This window comes from Carassius auratus, unplaced genomic scaffold (assembly GCF_003368295.1).
Source record: "Carassius auratus strain Wakin unplaced genomic scaffold, ASM336829v1 scaf_tig00214145, whole genome shotgun sequence".
In the NCBI taxonomy this organism is placed as follows: domain Eukaryota; kingdom Metazoa; phylum Chordata; class Actinopteri; order Cypriniformes; family Cyprinidae; genus Carassius; species Carassius auratus.
Window position 1 is genome coordinate 458640 of NW_020527536.1, and position 22596 is coordinate 481235.

Consider the following 22596-nt stretch of genomic DNA (forward strand, 5'->3'; position numbering starts at 1 on the left):
TATTTTTGCTACATATTTTTAAATATGAACCAGTGTATCGACAAAACGAATGCATTACAAAAACTAAACAAGTAAGACACTAAACTATATTTATATGTTGTGTAATGTAATAATTGATTGATAATAATGGTTTTCAGTTGTATAATAATTATATTCATATTTATATTAAATAAAAAATCAGTGTGGTACTTTTTTCTTTCTTTTCTCAATAACTTCAGTATCTATAACTTTTTCTATTTTTTCAGCATTATCAACTCTGGATGGTGGACAGTAAAGTCCAAATGGTCTACTTTCCAAAGACACCAAAATTGTAGGAACTAGAACTGTCAGGAACTGTTGCGATTTTAAGTTATGTAGTTAATTTTCAGCTGTGAGTCCCAAAATGGGGGTGCAGGTTAACATGTTAAGGGTCTTAAATTTGATTCTAAAAAACCCCGCAAATACTAGGTATATTCCTTTTTAACTCTCCTCGTTTTTTTTTTTTGTTGTTGAGAATGTTCTGTAGGCCATTAATAAAACAAAAAGAGCTCTGTACAATAGGTGAGGAAATTTTCACACCGGTTAAACGAAGTGTGAAAACAACTGTAATACTGGCATCACTGCGGGGGTGAGGCGGGGCTATCAGGAATAATGACTGATGGACTGATGTCTACTCATCGGAACAAATTTGATCAATGGACCTAATACTGAGCCCCGTGGCACTCCACACTTGTGTTTGATTAAATGTATGCATGCATATGAACAAAGTGGTAGCAGTCAGATTGGTGAGACCTTTACAATACCAATGCTTAGCCACTAATAGAAACATATTTCTCAAGCAATCCAATAGAATATCTATATAGTCAAAAGAGCTAATAGTGCTATTAGCTCTTTTGACTATATAGATATAGAAAGAAAATGGAAGAAAAATGTAAATTTAATAAATAAGTGTTAAATAAAAATATAAATAGACTGTTTCTGGTCTTGATGCTATTGATGATGTATGCTGTATATATGTACAGTGGGGCTCGAAGGTTTGGGCACCCTTTGCAGAATCGGTGAAAATGAGAGTAATTTTCAAAAAATAAGAGAGATCATACTAAATGCATGTTATATTTTATTTAGTACTGTCCTGAGTAAGATATTGTACATAAAAGATATTAACATTTAGTCCACAAGACAAAAAAAAATGCTGAAATTATTAAAAGAACCCCACTCTTTTAATGGGAACCCTTGGTTCTTAATGTAGTTGCATAACAAGGTTCGGGAGGAGCACGTCAGATACTTAGCCTAATTAGCACAGGTGGATCCACTTAAGATAATCAACCTTAGGGTATAAATACAGCTGAATTAGCCTACCTGTCTCCATTGACGGTTTATCAGCATCCCGGTTCGCTCTGTCTGCCATCTTATCACAGACCCAATTTTCCTTCCACCGAGGAGATCCATACCAGGGATTTTTCAGATCTGCTACTTTTGCTGATACCCATGATCATTAAACACGGCCGTTGAGCACCATCAAACGTCATCGCGACAGCTGCTCTTCTCACCAAGCCACACGTCTTGGCCAATAGACCGTGCAAAGCCCGAGCTCGCCTCGCTTGACACCATGATTGATCCGATCAAGACCGGGCTCTCCTCGAGTGCTAAAATCACACCTCAGTTCTTACCCGCCGTGGCTCAGCCTGTCGCCGTGGCTTTTCCGGCCGAGACGCAGTTTGAGGCTGCCTCATCTAGCGGCGCAGACCGCGCATCGTAATCAATACTTTTTCAGGTGAAGACGCTAAATACAGGTTCGCGGCTAGAAAGTAGTGCGGGAGCTGCGTGGAGTTCCGATCACATACGTATACGGAAATTTCAGATCAGATTTGAGCCTCGGATGCGTTCAAATATTTGAACTTGTGCGAATGGACCGTATGCGAACGCCCAACCGGATGTGACGTATTCTAATCAAATCTATTGGTGCGAGGTCAGAATTACCAATATTTAACATTATTCTTCAAACACAATTTATGTAAAATGGTGGTTTATAATAATTATGGGAGAAATAATTATTAAACCATTATTTATTTGATTAGCCCCATAAAACCTACGGTTTTATTTGGGGGTCATCTGATTTGTGACAATGTATTCGTACATTATATTCATTAAAATTATTAATTTTACCATGGTGAACATGCCTAGGTAACAGTTGCTGCACGACCAGTTTAAAAGTTCTGCACGACTGCCTAGAGGGAGAAATGTGACAATCGTGTCCAAATGTCATGTGCCATGGAAGGTGGCTTAAAGTTTGTTAAATGAGGCTATGACGTAGTTCTGTTGGATGACGATGCCAAGGCTTTTTCCCATAGTCGTCATCCACACTGAAATGTCCAAAGATATTATCTGCCTTACCGTGCATGTTTAAACCTCACACAGACATAAGTTTCATGCAATTATTCTGGCAGGATCAATTTATTTAGGAATATATTTCACCATTTACTGGCGTGATCGCTTAGAATTTATCTAATACACCACTACCCTCGTTTTGCCGCAGGACAGCAAGTGTGAGTAAAATTCTGTTGTCTTTCTAGGTCTATAATATGAAAAGCATGCAAGTAAATATCTTTAGTAACTGCTTGGAAGTGAATAGCACATAACTGCAGTTAATGTTATTGCCATAATCATGTCTATTGCTATGTTTTACAAGACTAAATGATGTTCATTCTTTTCAGAAGCCTCTGTTTCCAAAGTCTATAGACCCTTTTACAGTTGGTAAACAAGGTGACGTATTTGTGTGGGCGGGGCTTAGCTGGAGGCAGAAAGATTCCCCTCAACACTTGAACAAACGGTAGCTAGCGAGTTTTCTTAGCTTGTTTTTTTAACAAAAATCTGAATATATCTGCTTTATCTGAATATTTAAGGTCACTCACTGTCTGGGAACATGATAATTATTTGAAAAAGTTAACTTTAACGGACGGAACCAGATTGGTCGACCCGTACACAATCACTCATTGGATGGACGATCTGACAGGATTACCTCCGATTGAGTGGCCTGACATCTTCACTTACCTGATAGAGAAACCGAGCATGTATAGTAAAGAGAAACTGAGGGCGTATAAATCCTTAGATTAAATAAAGAGTGACATTACAGTAAAATTATTATTAAGATGTAAATATTTTCTAGAAATAAAAATTCTGAAGACTGCAAATTAATTCTAAACTTTCTGTATTTATTCTTTCTTACCATGTTCTTAAATTCCGGTCACAATTAATCACAACAATGTATATAACATGTTCTCCGTCGATTCTGGCAACCAAAAACACAACAAGACAACAAGATTTTAAGTTCCTTGAGTAGCCGACCCTGTGTTGGTTTGTATTAGCCGCCTCCAGTTTTCCGTTTGTTTTGCCTCCAGCTAGCGCCGTGACGTACCTGTGACGTACGCACAAAAGGGGTCTATACTACAATGTGAAACCAGTGTTCCAAATTTATCCGTTTTGGAGGCTGCTTAAAAAGGCCGGAAGGCCAAAACAAGAGGAATGATGCTTTTCCAACAGGAACGTACTTATGTGGACAAAGGCTTAAGGAATTGTCAAATTAGGCAACCAATCGCTAAGCTGGCAACACAGTAGGCTACGCATGAATTTTTTTTAGGTTGCCCCCATCAAATGTTACTAACCTGTCTACTCTTCCCACAGCCAAGGAGGAGGAAGATGGGCCTAGTGGTTAGAGAGTTTGACCCCTAAGCCTAGGGTTGTGGGTTCGGATCTCGGGCTGGCAATACCACGACCGTGGTGTCCTTGAGCAAGGCACCGAACCCCCAACTGCTCCCCGGGTGCCGCAGCATAAATGGCTGCCCACTGCTCCGGGGGTGTGTTCATGGTGTGTGTGTGTGCGTGTTCACTGCTGTACGTGTGCACTTAAATGGGTTAAATGCAGAACACGAGTTATGAGTATGGGTCACCATACTTGGCTGAATGTCATGTCACTTTCACTTTTTTTTCCACTTTCAACAACTACAGCAGTCGAAGCAAGCTCCGCAGGCGGCCAAAGCAGCATCTCTCCTCTTCTTCTCATGCTCCCCTTTACTTATCTGTTTTCCGTATCTCCTCACTGCCGCAGCAGTGTCTACTCCCGCAGGAGCCTTTTCTGTATCTGCCGCAGCAGTGTCTACTCCCGCAGGAGCCTTTTCTGTATCTGCCGCAGCAGTGTCTGCTCCCGCAGGAGCTTTTTCTGTATCTCCTCTCAAAAAAAAAAAAAAAAAAAATGCTCTTAATGCATCTTGTTAATGCATCTTGTTTCCTTCTGGAGCATCATTGAATGTTTGAATCTTTTTAAATAGTTATGTTTGAGTCCCTCAAATGTCCTCAGTCTGAAAAGATGCACTGTATATATGCTGATACAATTGAATGCCAACCCTTAAGATTGTAGTAAGCTGCAACCTCTGTGGCTGTGGCTTTTAGCATCCGATGGCACCATGTTGAAAGAGCAGTAGTACAGACAATTCGGCTTTTCCTTCTTGCCATTTCACATCTCGATGTCGCGTGTCTTCATGGTATCTTTACAGGATGAGTGTGAACAAGATTAACTGTAAAGTTTTTGTGCAAAGATGAAGCTAAATATATGACCAAAAAGTCTATTATTTTGACTGTTTTTAGACATGTATGGCATTCCCCTTGGTCTAATAACTGTCAGATTTCTTGGACTGAAGATTTTTTGGTTTTGTCTTAAAAGAAAGTGAAGAGTTATATTCAAGATGTTGCTGGCCCCGATGCTTTAATGCTTTCAGGTTGATTTTGATGTCTGTTGCTTTGTGCTATTAAGCTGATGTTTACTTGTATTTGTATATGTTTTTTTTTTTTTTTTTTTTTGCTTTAGACCTGATGACACTGAAAGAGGAGAGTCAAGAAATGGTTGAAGTGGAAGTGAAAGATTGGTTTAAGAAACATCATGATTTCATTACTGGAGGAAAATCCACACAGACTGCAAAGACTTCCTCAGAAAACAGATCTCAGGAAAACAAATATAACAGCTGTTTTACCTGCCATCAATGTGGAAAAAGTTTCTCCCAAAAACAAAACTTTAAAGTCCATATGAGAATTCACACTGGAGAAAAGCCTTTCACTTGTACTTACTGTGGACAGAGCTTTGCACGTAAAGAAACCCTTATTGGCCACATGAGAATTCACACTAGAGAGAAGCCTTTCAAATGCCAAGAGTGTGGACAGAATTTTGCACAAAAAGGAAACCTCAATGCCCACATGAGAATTCACACTAGAGAGAAGCCTTTCAAATGCCAAGAGTGTGGACAGAATTTTACACAAAAAGGAAACCTCAATGCCCACATGAGAATTCACACTGGAGAGAAGCCTTTCACTTGCAAACTGTGCCGGAAGAGCTACTCATGAAATTAATGTCTGCAGACTCACTTGAGAATTCACATTAGAGAGAAACCATTCACATGTATTCATTGTGGAAAAAAGTGCATAGGTAAACTAAACTTTCATCAGCACATAAAAATTCACTCAAGCGAGAACTGTTTTGTATGTCTTCAGTGTGGAATGAATTTCATAGATGGGAAACAACTTGAGGATCATGTCAAAGTTCACATTGGAGAGAAACCTTTTATGTGCCATCACTGTGGGAAGACTTGCATAAACAAATCAATCCTTAAAGTTCACATTAGAGTTCACACTGGAAAGAAGCCCTTCAGCTGCCCTCAATGTGGAAAGAGATTCACACACAAAAAAATTTGAAGACCACATGAGAATTCACACTGGAGAGAGGCCTTTTACATGTCTTTGGTGTGAGGAGAGTTTCACTTATCAAAGAGACCTGAAACATCATTTGCGAACACATTCTGGAAAGTAATAGCAATGTTACTCCAAGTGGTAAGAGGTTTACAGGAAACAACTGTTTCAGAAATAAAGTGCATATTCACTCTGGACAAAGCCATCTAATTAATCAGACTTAAATATACAAGTATATATTTGTTTTTTATTAAACATTTGTTGTTATAGGTAATGAAATCAAATTGTGTTAATCTTTACAATAATACCATAATCATGTAGTATGAAAATTTAATTATAATGGCAGCCTTTCAGAATTGGTGAATCCATTGCTGATCATTCACATCTGGCATAGAAGTCACAAAATAACTTGGGCATCATTAAACTGGGAGGGGTTGGGCTGAGTGCGTGGGGCGTGAACCTGAGACCCGCAGTAACGGATTAATTGACAGCTGCTGTCAGAGCCGCTAAAATGGAGAGTGACTGTAATGACGCAAGTAGCTTTGCAACAGAGCGTTCATTTGAAGTAGAGGACTTTTCTCCCCCACCTTCACCTGAAGTGTAGGATGCCGAGGTGTCTGTGGACACAGGGCCTGAGCCATATCAATTTAAGCGGCTAGCGAAGCAGCCGCGCAAGAGATTTCGAGTCTCCCTCTACAATTTACAAATGACAAGACCAAGAGTGTTAAGTCTAGTTAATTTAATAAGTACTATACACAAAAGTCCATTCAAATTAATAGTTAAAGGGTTAGTTCACCCAAAAATGAAAATTATGTCATTAATAACTTACTCTCATGTCGTTATAAACCAGTAAGACCTCCTTTTATCTTTGGAACACAGTTTAAGATATTTTAGATTTAGTCGAGAGCTCTCAGTCCCTCCATTGAAGCTGTGTGTACGGTATACTGTCCATGTCCAGAAAGGTAAGAAAAACATCATCAAAGTAGTCCATGTGACATCAGAGGGTCCGTTAGAATATTCTGAAGCATCGAAAATACATTTTGGTCCAAAAATAGCAAAAATTAAGACTTTATTCAGCATTGTCTTCCCTGTCGGGTCTGTTGTGAGATTTCAAAACAAAAGTTAACAAAAAAAAAAGTTAAAAAATAAAGTGCAGCAGATGCAATGACTGGAAACATTAACGATTTAAAGGTTACTATGAGAAAGATATCTTATTCAAACAGATTTTACACCTTGTGAATATGATTGACCTGAATTTTAAATACTTGCACCTTGCACGATACCTTAAATAACCACACACAACCTCAACATACCAAATAATAAATAAATCATCCTAACAAAGTAGTAGTAACATTCTCATGTTGTAGGTAGTACACAAGTGTGACCAGATTGGCTGGGTAGGCTGTGTAACAGCACATCAAGGCTTTGAGCCAGTAGCACTAAACCCCTATGTGTTACAAAAAGCAGTATATGGCACTTACGTCCAGTTATATGGGGAGATGGAAAAGATTGTTATAAACAGGTGAGTTCCAGGAAGAAAGATCAATGTTTATGAAAATAAATAGGAAAAATTTTAATACACATACATGTGCATCACCTCTTTCAACATTTATAGACACCTTGCATATCGCAATGTCGTCAGGTGCTGTTGGGGGTACCTTGGCCAACCCATTCAGGTAGTCATTCCTTCATGCGCTGTGACAATTATCAGGGAAGAGTTTCCTGAAGAAGGACCACACAGAGGTGTTGAACAGTAAGAGCCAGTGTTAGTGATTAGGGTAGGGATACACTGATCCGATACTCAGTTCACGATTAGAGATGGACCTCACAGACCACATGTGTTTTTAAAGAACCTTGACCTGTGTCTGCTCACTGCCTCCTCCTTGTTGGGCAAAAAAAAAAAAAACTGAGCACACAGTTTTTCTGGTACAGCCAATTGTCCAGAGAAGTCCAGTTATGGTTGAGGGTCTTCCACCATGTGGTGGAACAGCAGCTCCATTAATTTGTCAATGTAGCCTTCAAGAAGACAATTATTATAATAAATATATATATGTATATAGACTACTCAGACAAGTTTAAGTTACCTTCAGAGCTCTCACTAAGATTGAGTATCGCAGATCACCATCTGCAGTGGATGTCTGTGATCTGCCTGCATTTTCATTGTAATGCATCGCAGCAAGCTTTAGTCTGAAAGGAAAACAAGGTTACAACATTGTAGTGTTTTTAGCAAGCAGCACTAAATGTGTAATCCATTATCATGTTTAACTACACAACATTGCTTTGAAGGAGAACACCACATTTTTGGGTTGGACATGGAGCTGACTGGTTTAGTCTGGCACCCAATTTCTCTGGTCATAGTAGGCAAAAAAATGGTTTACAATTAGTCTTAATATTCAGTGATTTTAAATTGTTTATAAATACTATTAGTTAATTAACTCACAAACTTATGCGATAATTTTCTCCAGAATTATTACAATTACATTATTATTATTCATCACACGGTCGCTAGACGAAGTACTGTAAATTACATGAATCTGATGAGTTTTATAGATGTCAGCGCTCTCTGTAGGGATATTCATATTTTGCTGCTATGTGAAAAAAAATCAAGCAAAATGCACCGGCCCATTGGTCGACCCCAGAGGCTTAACTTTAGACAAATCATAAATTGTGTAAATATCAAAATTTATATATGATCTCTCACCTCAAGACGCCTCTGCGGTGGTGGAGTCCTTGCAGGAAGAGCAGCGTAAGGCACTGCGTCTCTTCAGCGCAAGCTGTGCGGAGAAGCCCATTTCCACCTTCATTGCGTTGGAGAAGCAATCCCGCGTAAAATGCAGTTTGCACACTCCAACTCTAGGCGGGAACTCGCGGTCTTCCAGGCCAAGTGCATGCAACCACTGGCACCTAATTTTCTGCTGGAAAACTATGCAGTCCAGCAGTGCTGTCGCAACCAGCAAAACTACACCTACATAACCATCCTGACCTCTGTACTAAATGCAGATAAATCTACGCCAACTTGAAGCTATCCTAACTGATGCAATACTATGCTACTAACAAACTATGTTTCTAACAATACTAATGTTACACTAACAATTATGCTAATTAACTACATAGGCTACATTAAATAATCTAAGTAACTATATAAATGCTATGCTAAATAGATTGTAAAGTATTCTATCCTGATCTTTTTCAGTACTCGCAATTCCAACTTCTTATGCGCTACAGCAGTGGTTCCCAAACCTGTCCTGGCGTACCCCCAACACTGCACGTTTTCTTTGTCTCCCTAATTAAACACATCTGATTCAACTCATCAGCTCACTAACCCATGTGATAATGAGCTGATGAGTTGAATCAGATGTGTTTAATTAGGGAGACAAAGAAAACGTGCAGTGTTGGGGGTACGCCAGGACAGGTTTGGGAACCACTGCGCTACAGTGATTAGCTTAAAGGGTTAGTTCACCCAAAAATCGAAATTATGTAATTAATAACTTACCCTCATGTCGTTTCCAAACCCGTGAGACCTCTGTTCATCTTCGGAACACAGTTTAAGATATTTTAGATTTAGTCCGAGAGCTCTCAGTAGTCCTATCATACACTTTATCTCCAATCTTGATGATTTATGACCCTGATTTATGGCCTGATTTATGGCCGTACAGTCAGTGTAGACTGACAGATAGTCAGAAGTGTGCATGGTCAGTTTGGATTGATTTATGACTATATGGCCTGTCAGTCAAAGCGGTTGCCATGTCACTGGGTCCTGTGACCCTTGATTGACATGGCAGAGGTGTGTAAATCAAAAGATCAAAGAGATCTCAGATTTGACTTGTGTTGTGTTTATTACTGGATATATGATGGTTGTATCTGTTACCAGAGCAGTGGGGGATTTCTTATGATGGTTGTATCTGTAACCAGAGCAGTGGGGGGGTTTCTTATGATGGTTGTATCTGTAACCAGAGCTGTGGGGGGTTTCTGTGAAGTTCCTTCCTGGCCTGTCATTCACACCTAAAGACAGTGGGGGGGTGTTTGGGTTCTTCCTGGGAAAACAAAATGTCTGTGCAAAAGGGAGGGTTTTGACACCTTGACAGGATCAATGTTTGTTTGATCTATATGTTATATGTTAATACCTAGACACCAACAGGCCACATGCTCCCCGTCTACAAACACATTTGAAAAGGAGGACGATGTCTGGTGTCTTTCCAGGTGAGAATTTTATTTTTATTTTAGGAAATGCAACGGGAAAAAAGGAAGTACCGAGTTCACATCTTAGAAACATCAATGTTGTCTTTTATGTAGGACACTAGATTTTATGACTTTTATGACAAGTCAAAGGGAGAGAGAGAGAGTGTATGAGAGAGAGAGACAATCATTTAAATCAGCAACTAACCAAGCCAATGAATAGATAAAGAATTTAATGTTATCTGGAATTAATAAAATCAAACAGGCAGTCATTAATGTTAAGAAAATACTATCCATAATATGTGGTGTTTAAAAGGAGTTAAAATCTCACGTTAATTTTAAAACCAACTCTAAACACACACACACACACATTGGTTTTCCATGTTCTATGGGACATCCCATAGACGTAATGTTTTTTAGACTGTACAAATTGTATTTTGCATCACCATACATCAACCTTACACTTAAACCTACCCCTTACACAAAATTTATTTCATTTTAAGATTTTCAAAAACACTTCATTCTGTATGATTTATAAACATGTTTCCTCACGGGGACAAAAACAATCCCCAAGGATTTTGGATATTGCCATCATAGTTCCCCTATTTATTTTTTTTATACCTGAACCACACACATACACACACACACACACGCACACACACACACACACACACACACACACACACACACACACACACACACACACACACACACACACACACACATATAGTTAAACTGAGAAAACTAAATTTAAATTATGAGCAAAGCCTTATTTGTTGTTTTTACGTTGTGTTATGTACATATTTTTCATTTAATAATCTAACCTGTAGATAGTATGTGTACTGTAAATGAACAAATATACATTTGACTTAAACTCAGTAAAATAATTACACCTTCCATTTTAAACATGTTTAAAAGATTACACATTGTGTGTCACTAAAGCAAGGCACACTGTCTATTGTCTTAACTATTTTTTAAATAACCTGATGACCAGCATTGTTTCTTTAGATCATTTATGCACACAAGTGCTTTTTTCACACGACTAGAAAACTCTTTGGATGTGTTTGGCAAACATCATTTCTACATCTTAAATGCATGACTGAACTTTTCTCATTCGACAGAAATACTATTTTCTAATTATTTACCCGGCCTATAACACGTGGTGTAAATGTTCTTACCTAGAACAGAAAACATACACTTTGACTATTTGATTATTTTGTAGGCATCGTGTAATGTTAAATGGTTTACAAAAAAAAATTAGCACCAGCAGCAGATTATCAAATTGAAAGAAATGTACAAGCTAAGGATGTTTCAGCTATCATCATTTCCTTTTGACTCTGATAAACTGGTAATGAATTTTCTATGCAAGTGACACAATATACAATTCTCATACTATTTGTGTAGATAGCTGTACTAAAACATTTATGACTATTTTTGCATGCCCAGCAGATTATGTCAAAGGTGTTTCACATCTAAGAATCACAATGTTTTTTTAAATGACATTTTTCTTACACCTCAAGATTTAGCCATATCAAGATTTTGGACGGCCGTTCACAATTTGTTTGTTGGACTGTACGTTTTTAGGTGATCTCTGTGTGGTGTCATCATAATAGGAATAAATGAAAATTAAGAAATTAAGTTACAGTTTTTCTCTCCGAGATATTTCTTTTAGTGCAACTTTGTGTCTGTCGAAAAAGTGTGATCACATGAAGCATCGACACAAAAATGAAGTCTAGCTGTTTTACACTTAAAACTATTACAACCAATACAAATCAAATGGTTCCACTGAAAGATGCCCACTCGTTTAAGTTTGAGCATGTTAAAGATAAATTTTATCCATAACCTTTCCTGTATTCACGTGACCAAATCACTAAGAAAGAGAGTATAGCAAGAAAGCAAATGTTTACAATGCATATAAAATTCAGAATACAATTGTTAAAAAAATTTATGTTGATTTGTAAATGGTATTTTTTTAGTAATCTACTAGATTAAGCCATCTTGTTCAGATAGCAGATGAAACCATTCACATTTTGTTTGTTTGGCCGTTTTTGTTTGAAGACTCCTGTAAGTTCATGCTAACTCTCTCGTGGGAAAGAGAGCAGGGCGAGCACATCCTATTCATGTAAGAAAAAGTATTAAACATTTGACCGAACTTTTTTATTATTTTGACAAAACACAACAACATTAAAGAATGTTATCAGTTCCTATGGCCAATCTTCTTTGACTCAAATAAAGCAACATCTCTGGTGTACGCACGTCCTGATTTTGCCAAGTTCGATGTGTTCCTAGGTCAACATATTTTGTTGACCCTGGAACAACATTTTACTCCAAAAATATATTCTTAACCATATCCCTACACCTAAACCTAACCTTAACCATGAGTAATCCTTAAAATCAGAGGAAATGATAGATGAATGACACTGATTTACAAGCACCAAACACTGATTTTAAGCGTAAACTTCACAAAATCTAAAAACTGGTTCTTCAAATCTGATTGGTTAATCACAATGTTGTTCCAGGGTCAACAACGATGTTGTCCCAGGAACATGTCTCACTTGGTAAAATCAGGTTCTGCTCTGGTGTACGTAAGCATCTACAATGTGTGTATGTGCTAAACATCTGTTTCTCCACTTCTGCCAGATTTGTTAGATGGGCTTTTGTTGGAATACAGACACATTTGAGAACTATGATGTTCTCACTTTGTAATGGTTATAGAAAAATTCAAACATAACTTTTGCATACGTAGCAAAACTGACTAAAAATAATCACTGAATTATGAAATGCAAAAGTGTGTACGGCATTTGGCAAAACAGGATTTTAGCTGTAATGAGCACATAAGACAAAAATGGTCAATGTGTGACTTGTAAATATATATTATTTTATTTTATTTATTTATTTTTACCAGAGATAGTTGACTGATCTGTTTACATGTTGTTTTGCCGTTTTCTGATGAAGAGTTTTCTCTGACTGTGGTCAAACATACAGTGCCTGTTCATAGGAATTTGTACAGCATAACTACAGCATAAAAATATCGCCCCTACATCTAGAGCTCTTGTTCATATAGCTGATGATGATGTTCACATTTTTATTTGTCGTACTCGTTAGTTTCAACATTTCTACTGGACATTAAAGAGTAGGCCTATGTGTACTCCCTTTATGTCAGAAGCATTAACATCTACTGTGTGCTTAGATTTTTCTGTTTTCTCCACTTTTGGTGGATTTGCTAGAGGGACTATGTGACCTTGTTGTAATGTGATTACGTTTAAGATCCATAAGATTGCACTAAACGCCCTTGAATAGGTTATAGACATACTCTTTTATACAGGAAATATGTTTCCACAACAGAAATATGTATCAGAATAACAAATACCTAATAGTGAAATCCTCTCTTCTAAATTATTGTGAAAACTTCTAATGTCGATCCGGCCCACCAGCCGTGTATCTTTTTCATTGTTTTTTAGATAAAGACTATTCTCAGAGTTTGGTAAACAGGCAAAAACATGAACAAAATGTAGTACAAGATGATTAAATGATTGTCAAGAGACTGTTTAAACTGAGATAGTGATGCACTTTAGAGCTTTTTCTGGTCTACCAGTGTCACAAAGACACATAATAGCCACTAACTCAACTTGAAAATGAGTCCTGCCAATTTCTGTTCTGACTGTTACACTTAATACAAACCCGTCTATTACACTTAAAGTTAGACATTAAAAGTCAAGGATGCCACAGGGACTATTTCCCTTCTCTGTTTCTCTAAACATCACACTGGGAAATAAACCAGAGATCACATGTAGAAAGAATTCATTGAAAGGTTCATGTTTTAGTCCATTTTAGATGGTCTGCACCAACACATGTTTTAGATGTTTTAGGTATTCATCAGACTAACAGGTTTGATTCAGGAAACACACACGACTGGAACTGCGTGTTGTCATGACTGTCTTTATAATTGATCTACTTTTACTTTTAAAACAACACAGTGAGAAATTATGGTCTTCGACAGCATGGGCCCCTGAAATGTTGTATTATTTCTTTGTTTTCAGAAAATATCTAAACATTTATCTATCTTAAAATATTAGTTATTATGTGTTTACAAAGTTGTCATGTCCGACGTTTACATTTTTAAGAACCTCTGATATAGTTTATCATCTTTTAAATTTTATAACATATGTTTCACCAAACCTTGACGCCTGAAAAACGGGTTTAGCATCAGTCCACATTTCAGTTGTTAGCCAGAAAATGCAAGTGAGCCGATATTTCATTACCGAGATAATCTACATGATGTGAAACTAGCTCACAGTTACATTACAGTTTTGGGTTCTAGTTTATGTTGAATAGTGTTTGTTACTGCTCCAAATGTTTAACACCACATTACTCCATTGTGAAGATATGTACTGTACAAAAAGTTTTTCACTGTAGTAGTCCAACTCTGAAACCAGACCAAACAAAAATGAGCTTGAGTCTTAGTTGTGGCAAAATTAAAATGTTTTCTTTTTATCTTTCCATGATTTGTGCGTGTTGTTCTGAACCACGGTTTCATTTTTAACATCACAATCGTATTGTACTGTCATGCATGATTGTAAAGAGTTTTGTGTGTCAGTCTCTGGATTTTTTTTTTTTTTTTTTGTGGTGTAATGTTAGCGAGCTCTTTGTGTTCTCTGCTTTACCGTGTTTATATACGTCAGAATTCTTTAAATTTGCTCGATTAAATTAAGTATTTAACACAGTTTTGGGTAATGTGTGTGTGAATATAGAGGATCTTTACAAATATTTTTTCTTGAAATATCCATGTAACACTCTGAATCGAGACTTGCATTATGTGAGTCAAAGACAAGAACGGTTTGACCTAAAAATATCAAAATGGAAGGAAGTGATCTTGATGAAACAAAATATGCCATATTTGATTACTTGTTCTTTCTTTTTAGCATTTGCTATATTTGCAGTTACAGTTACTTAAAACAACCTATGAGATTAATGTTTTTTTTTTCAGAAGAATTTAATATAGAAAACTAATTTTAGACTATATACATACAACAGGGAGGTGAATGTTTCAAACGATCTCTCTTCTTAAACTTAAAAATATTAAATTAGAAGTTTTCCAATAACTAATTCAAGTGAATTTTTGTCTTCACTCTACATGACGTTCCTTTTTTTTACTGATACATCTCCTTCCACCACCACCAGGTGTTCAGTGTTCATTTCAACTCTAGTCATGCTGTAGTTTGGAGGAGCACCTCAGCAACAATCAGCATCTGTACCTCCTTGCTGTTGGATGCCAGTAAAGCAACATTGGCAGCTTCTACATTGCTTTTTTATAGGCATCTCATCCCATGCCAGGCAGAGGGCTCCCTTGGAGCATTTGCAACTTTTCAAGACACATTTTGTGTTCAGTTTGTCATATGATATTGACTTGTGAACTTTTACATCTTTATGTGTTCAGAGTACTACAAAGTGAGGAAATGTGTATTATAAAATTGTCCAAGAATACATTTTTATAAGCTCATTCAGTGTTGCGGATGCAAGTTTGTATATCATACCTTTTTTTTGTGTGTTTTAATTAAACTTCAAATTGCAGTGCAAGGGAGAGTTAAAAATAAACACGTTGATGTAAATGATTTTGTGTGCTATAGTTGAGTTCATTTAACAGTGTTTTATAGATATTTTGAGACCGTACAGAGTGAAACAAATTCTAACCATAAAACGTACACTAAATAGTGTAGTTCCCCATCGAGGGAGAGACGATGCGTCGATAACGCTTTGGGAACGCATTCTGCGTGAGTGCGTCTGAAGCATCCATGTCAACTAGTCCAATGGCGAGAGTGAGCGTCAGGAGTGACGTCACGACCAGGAATTGATAAAAACCCCAACCGGAGCAACTGGTGTTAGCTTTCTGTGCCTCAGCAAGCGATCTGTGTCAAACCTGTCTGTCATATTTACTGTTGTCTTGACAAAGTTTACATACTATGGCTAAGCAACTATTCAAACCGTGTGCTTCTCCCTGCCCGCGTTATTTAACGGGTGGGGATACACACGAGCTTTGTGTAGTTTGTTTGGGAGTGGAGCATGCGTTATCAGCCTTCGAGGAGACTGATTGCCCGCATTGTGAGAAGCTTTCGCTTCGCATGCTCCGCTCCCGCTTGTCACTCTTTGATGAGAAGAGCGGCGAGCCTCGCGCTCCTCAGGGTGCAGGACCCGCTTCTGCCGAGGCAGAACGGAGAATGCATTCCTGGGGTTCGCAAATGGATCTCTCAGCGGGGTTGGAGACGGGTCCGAGGGCTCTTTCTCCTCCCTTACCTGGGAGATCCATAGCTCAAACTCCGGTGTCGGAAGCCCGCCCCGCGGCTTCTTCCGCCCGGGGGGAGAGCCCATTGCTTCGTTGCTCTAGCTCCGAGGAGTTAGATGTAACGGGCAGTGAAGGTGACACAATCAGGGGGGAAGAGGATTCGCCATCTCTTTCCCCAGCATATGAGGAGTTGGTTGATGTATTAACACGAGCTGTAGATAAAGTACATATATCTTGGCCATCTGATAAACAGAGCGCTCGTCCTAAAAGCAAATTAGACGAGCGTTTTCTGTCTTCTAAAACATCGCCTACATCACGGGGTCTCCCTTTTTTCCCTGATCTTCACAGTGAGCTGTCTAGATCGTGGAATAAGCCATATTCATCACGTCTTTTCAGCCCTCAAGTGCGCATTTATTCTGATATAAGAGGGCTGAAAGAAAATGGTTATGAAGCGATGCCCCGGGCGGAGCAGACGCTCGCGAGCTATCTTTCCCCTGGTTCAGCGTCATCTATTAAGAACCCGACTTTGCCCACGAAGCCTTTAAAGATCACATCTAATTTAGTGGGTAAAGCTTACACAGCAGCAGGTCAGGTTGGGGCTTGCCTTCACTCGATGGCTTTGCTTCAGGCTTATCAGGCTGAGCTGCTGGGGGAGTTAGATAACAGTGAGGGAGTCAGCCGTGACGAAATTCGCGAACTTCGTCGGGCTACGGATTTATCTCTCAGGGCGACTAAAGAAACAGCACGTGCTATTGGTAGATCTATGGCTGCTTTGGTTTCTACAGAAAGATACCTTTGGCTTAATCTTTCAGATATTAAAGATAAAGATAGATCTTTTCTTTTAGACGCTCCCATTTCTCATGAAGGTCTGTTTGGTGATGCTGTGAATGAAGTGGTTGAAAGATTTCAAGAAAATAAAAAGCAATCTGAAGCTTTTAAAAGTTTTCTCCCTCGCCGTTCTAATCCTGATGCTGCTGGGCGTGCAAGGCAGCCCCAGCCATCATGCTCCTCATATCGTGTTTTTCAAAAAGAGAGTGTTGCGTCTCGCGCTCCTCCTCAAAAATCACGGGGACCGAGCCAGCACTCACAGCCAAAGCAATCTAAGCAGAAGCCGGATCTGAGGACCGTTCTTCTTGCTAAGAAAGCTTCGGCTCAGAAGAAAAGGTCCTGACGCCAAATGGGTCAGACCTGTGAGGGCAGCCCCAATCGAGACGGTGCGGTGTACACCTCAGTATACGGTGCCCGTCCGGTCTCGGTGCTCTCACGGGGCCGTCCTGCCAACCCCGCCACCCTTGGTGCCTCGGGGCGCAGCGGTCTCCAGCAGGTCTCTGGCGCTGTGTCTCTCAGACGCTGCGTCAGGCTCGCTCCCTCTGAGGGGGGTCCAAGAGCAGTTAGCTCGGGTGGTTCCTGCGCTTCGGCTTCAGGTCCCCGAACTAGCTGTTCAAATTACACCAGAGGCCAGCCTCGAGAGGCTGGTTCCCTTAGTAGAATGTCTGACAGAATGGAAAAGTCTGCCGAATATATCTCAATGGGTCCTGCAGATAGTAGAGAAGGGTTACAGAATCCAGTTCGGTTCTCGTCCCCCACGCTACAACGGGGTGTTGCTCACAGTAGTGCATCCCGAGCAGGCTCTGGTCATGGAGCAAGAAGTGAAATCTCTTTTAGCGAAAAATGCTATAGAGCAGGTGTATCCTCCCGACAGGGCATCGGGTTTTTACAGCCGTTATTTCATTGTTCCAAAAAAGGATGGAGGGCTGCGTCCCATTTTAGATCTTCGTCTGTTGAATCGTACAGTTCAGAAATTAAAATTCAAGATGCTGACACTCAAACAGATCGTGACTCAAATCAGATCCGAGGACTGGTTCGTCACGATAGACCTAAAAGATGCGTACTTCCATATCTCCATCCTCCCTCAGCACAGGAAGTTCCTAAGGTTTTCTTTCGGGGGCAAAGAATACCAGTATCGGGTACTTCCCTTCGGTCTAGCTCTCTCACCCCGCACATTCACGAAATGCGTAGATGCAGCTCTGGCCCCGCTCAGGCTGCAGGGCATACGTATTCTGAATTACCTGGACGACTGGTTGATTTTAGCAGAATCAGAACAGTTGGCGGTTCGGCATCGAGATGTCGTCCTCGCTCATATGCAAAAGTTGGGTTTGAGGCTCAATACCAAGAAGAGTGTGCTATCTCCATTACAGAGGACCACTTTTCTTGGGGTGGTATGGGATTCGGTCACGATGCAAGCCTCTCTTTCGCCCGCTCGTGTAGCCAACATCCTCGCAGCCACTTCGAAGCTAAAGCTAGGCCAGTCACGCACTGTAAAACAGTTCGAGAGATTGTTGGGTCTCATGGCAGCAGCGTCCAATGTGATCCCCTTTGGCCTGCTGGGCATGAGACCTTTACAGTGGTGGCTCAGGACCAGAGGGTTCTCCCCGAGGGGAAACCCACTTCGTACGATCAAGATCACGCGGCGGTGTCTCCGCGCCTTGGTCATATGGAGAGAACACTGGTTCCTGTCCCAGGGTCCGGTATTGGGAGCTCTTTGTCATCGGGTTACCATCTCGACAGATGCTTCCCTTACCGGCTGGGGAGCGGTAATGGAAGGCCGCTCAGCTCAGGGTCTGTGGGAGAGCCATCATCACTCTTGGCACATCAACTGCCTGGAGATGATGGCTGTCTTCAAAGCTTTGAGGCACTTCCTGCCAGACCTGAGGGACCATCATGTGCTGGTCCGCACAAACAATACATCGGTGGTCTCTTACATCAACCGTCAGGGGGGTCTGCGCTCGCGCCCTCTCTGCAAATTAGCGCACCAGATCCTCCTGTGGTCTCTGGGGAAATTACGCTCTCTGAGGGCGATGTATATACCAGGGACTCAGAATATTGGAGCAGACACCCTGTCGAGGCAGGTGCTGAGGCCAGGGGAATGGAGGCTTCACCCGGAGGTGGTGGAGCTCATATGGGAAAGTTATGGCCAAGCAGAAGTGGATCTGTTTGCTTCTCAGTACACGACGCACTGTCCACTATGGTTCTCCCTTACTCATCCAGCCCCCCTGGGGTTGGACGCTATGGTACAGACGTGGCCGAGGCTACGTCTGTACGCCTTTCCCCCTGTTGCTCTGCTCCCAGGAGTTCTGGAGAGAGTCCGCCAGGACGGAGTAAGTCTACTTCTCGTAGCTCCACACTGGCCGAGTCGAATCTGGTTTGCGGACCTGATTCATCTCCTCGACGGTTCTCCCTTGGAGATCCCGATCAGGAAAGACCTTCTATCTCAGGCCGGGGGCACTATATTTCACCCCCGGCCAGAGATTTGGAAGCTTTGGGTGTGGCCTCTGAGGGGGCGCAACTCATAGATAGTGGTCTCTCAACTGAGGTTGTGGAGACCATTCTTAGCTCCAGCTACGAGGAAACTTTATAGACTCAAATGGAATGTTTTTTCTTCTTGGTGTTACCAACATCAGTGTGACCCCGTCCACTGCTCTGTTGGCTCAGTTCTTGAGTTTTTACAAGACCGCTTCGCTTCTGGTCTATGTCCATCCACCTTAAAAGTTTACGTGGCGGCCATCTCGGCTTTCCATGCCCCAGTGGGTGGTGCATCTCTGGGTCGAGACCCTCTTATCTCTCGTTTCCTTCGTGGCACCTTGAGGCTGAGACCTGCAACTCGTTCTAGAGTGCCGGCCTGGGACCTGGCTATAGTTTTAGAAGGCCTTTCTAGGGCTCCGTTTGAACCCCTAGATTCGGTCTCTGAGAAGTTTCTTTCATTTAAGACTACTTTTCTCCTTGCTATTTCGTCCCTTAAAAGAGTCGGAGACCTTCAGGCTCTCTCGGTTTCTCCCACCTGCCTTGAATTTGCACCTGGGATGGTCAAAGCATTTCTCTACCCGAAGCAGGGATACGTCCCTAAGGTACTGACCGTTGTTCCGAGACCTATTGTTCTGCAGGCTTTCTGTCCTCCCCCGTTTGCATCATCGGACCAGGAAAAGTCTAACCTTTTGTGCCGGTGCGAGCATTGGACACTTATGTTCATCGGACTTCTTCTTTTCGGAAATCCGATCAGCTGTTTGTTTGTTTCGGGTCACCAAAGATAGGTCTTCCTGCCACTAAACAGACACTTAGTAAGTGGATAGTTGGGGCTATCCTTCTTGCCTATGAGTCTTCTGACCTACCGTGCCCTTTGGGGGTCAGAGCTCATTCTACTAGGAGTATGGTGGCCTCTAGAGCCTTATTATCTGGGGCCTCTCTTCAGGATGTTTGTGATGCGGCAGGCTGGTCCTCGCCACTCACATTCGTCAGGTTTTATAGCCTAGACCTGGACGCTACTCCCGGGTCTCAGGTTTTTAATTCTAGAGGCGTTGGGTTTTCTGTCTGATACTCAGGCACTTGTAATATGGCGGTTTGGGTATTCTCGTTCCCAAAGCGTTATCGACGCATCGTCTCTCCCTCGATGGGGAACGTCTCGGTTACGTCTGTAACCTCGGTTCCCCGAGAAGGGAACGAGACGATGCGTCTCCCTGCCATAGTTCCTTCGTTCCTGTGATCGACTTGCTTCGGCACTGTCGAAGCTAACACCGGTTGCTCCGGTTGGGGTTTTTATCAATTCCTGGTCGTGACGTCACTCCTGACGCTCACTCTCGCCATTGGACTAGTTGACATGGATGCTTCAGACGCACTCACGCAGAATGCGTTCCCAAAGCGTTATCGACGCATCGTCTTGTTCCCTTCTCGGGGAACCGAGGTTACAGACGTAACCGAGACGTTTTTCTGTATCCCACTTTTCCTCAATCTGGAGGTCTAAAGTTGTAGTTTCTTGTAGTTTGTAGTTTCTTGATGCCTGATTCGGTAGCTGAACCAAGCCAAACAGTTATAGATGAACACAGGACAGACTCAGTGGCTAAGTAGAACTGGGTGGGAAGCTCATGTGGCTGGTTGAAGTTCCTCAGCTGGTGAAGGAAATACAACTTCTGCTACTTTTTTTTTGTAATTGAGTCAATGACATGAAAGGTGGTGGTGCCCAGGAACTTGAATGACCCTACTGTTGCTACAGTGCTGTTCATGATGGTGAGTGGGGGGAGTGCTGAGGGGGGTTTCTCCTTAAGTCCACAATCATCTCCACTGTTTTAAGCATATAAAACAGTGTTAGGGAGTAACTAGTTGTGATGGCTCGTAAAAGAGGAGGAAGCAAATGCAGGCAATCAGAAGAAGTTTATTGATAACTGAGTCCAGAATGTAGGCAATGGTGAAAGAAGGTCTACGGTGGCGTGAGAAGTGCTGGATGGTGAAGTCGGTGGTGAATGTGAAGACGGTCAATGGATGAAACCAGGAAAAGGCCGGAACACTCACACAAAGACGACAACACGAACACAATCCAGAACACGAACACGGGAGACGGTAATCCAACTTGGGAAGCTGTGACATGAATGAGGATCTGACAACAGACAGAGAGATGGGTGAGTATTTGTAGCTGAGTGGAGATGAGGATCAGCTGGAGCGAGACAATCAACACACAGGTGACAACAATCAACCAAACGAGCACATGGAGACAACGAGAGTACAAATAAAAACGCAAAACATGACACGGAGAGAACAATGGATTTCCTACCGTGACATTAGTTATATATGAAAATATTACGTAATTTAATTACAAAATAAAATGTAACTGTTTAACACTTTATTTTAAGGTGTCCTTGTTACAGGTTACATGTACTTACTGTTAAAAAAATTCTTAATCGATATTTCAGATATTATGTGCCACTTTACACAACCAGTTTCATTTTTATTAACTCACAAATGCAACCAAAAGATATATAACATGAATGTTTAATTAAACACTTGAAAATTGCACCCTCTTTCCCAATTGGGACATTTACAACAACACAATAAAAATAAATAATGGATGGGCAGTGGCGGTTTCTCCATTAGAGCGATTGGGCGACGCACCACCAAAGGAAAGAGAGGGATTTTTTTTTCTTTGAAACTCAGTTTGATGACTTTTGCACCACTCCAAAAGCTTACCCCTCAAGTTAAAAGATGCAGTGTCTCTGTACTTAACTTAAGCATGGGCCAGCTCTTTAGGGGTCTTGACAGTCTAATTAGGGTCCACTTCCAGAAGGTGTCACCAAAGAGATCTTCAAGAGGTTTTGAGGAGGAACATGTACTAAAATAAAAAATAAATAAAATAAAAACATGGATTAGTTATGTCAGAGAAAATATAATGTTTAACTACAGTGTGTACATAACTTCAGTGGTTTCAGCCTGGAACACTGGCATCAATTCAAGGCAAGGCAAGGCAAGTTTATTTATATAGCACATTTTGTACACAGAGGTAATTCAAAGTGCTTTACATAAAGAAAGTAAAATAATCATGAAGAAAAATCATAACAAAAAATAAAACAAGCAAATTTAAAACTTTTAAAATGATTAAAACATTT